Genomic DNA, 619 nt, shown 5'->3' on the forward strand with positions numbered 1-619 from the left:
AGGCTGCCCTGCCTCTGCATTTATCACAAAAGGTACCTCCGTGTGTGAGGGGACACAGCCAGGCGGGTGGCCGGGGGACAGGCGGGGGACATCCCGAGGCTCGGCGGCATGGTGGTGACGCTCTCCCCTCTCTCCAGCTGTATAGACTCATGGTTTGAAGTGAACAGATCTTGCCCGGAGCATCCTTCTGATTGACCCGCCGGGCATGCTTGCTGACTTCTCTCTAAGGTGAGCCTGCGGCGGGCTGTTCAAATGTAATTTACCCATGCTGGGTTTGAATCCTGGGCCAGGAGGGGAGGATGGGGTGGGATGGGGCGGCCGTGGCTCCTGCTCCTCACCCGGGATCGTCTCTCTCTGCCTTTGCAGGGCACCTTGCTATACCTGCTGTACCTCCTCTCCCCGCCCCCCCTGCCCCGCCTGGAGTTTTGGGCTGACTTTAAATTCCTTGAGAAGACAAAAATAAAACCCAGAAACTTGAATCCACTTGGGACAACGGCGAATTTTTTTATTTTATGTTATTATTTTTATTTGTTTTGTTGTTTTTTGGGTTTTTTTGGGTTTTTTAATTTAAAAGATTTAAAAAAAAAAAAAACATCCAGGAGAAGACAGTGTGAGAAAA

General features: G+C 51.1%; 1 long non-coding RNA gene across 1 annotated transcript in view; it reads left to right on the plus strand.

Moving 5' to 3' along the window:
* LOC103918113 overlaps positions 1-619 on the plus strand; it is a 1261-nt gene continuing 642 nt past the window's right edge. The window contains exons 1-3 of the long non-coding RNA XR_663668.1: positions 1-32; positions 138-228; positions 367-593. This is a non-coding gene — a long non-coding RNA (uncharacterized LOC103918113). The remainder of the gene's footprint in view (positions 33-137; positions 229-366; positions 594-619) is intronic.

Source organism: Pygoscelis adeliae, unplaced genomic scaffold (assembly GCF_000699105.1).
Source record: "Pygoscelis adeliae isolate BGI_AS28 unplaced genomic scaffold, ASM69910v1 Scaffold326, whole genome shotgun sequence".
Classification (NCBI taxonomy): Eukaryota; Metazoa; Chordata; class Aves; order Sphenisciformes; family Spheniscidae; genus Pygoscelis; species Pygoscelis adeliae.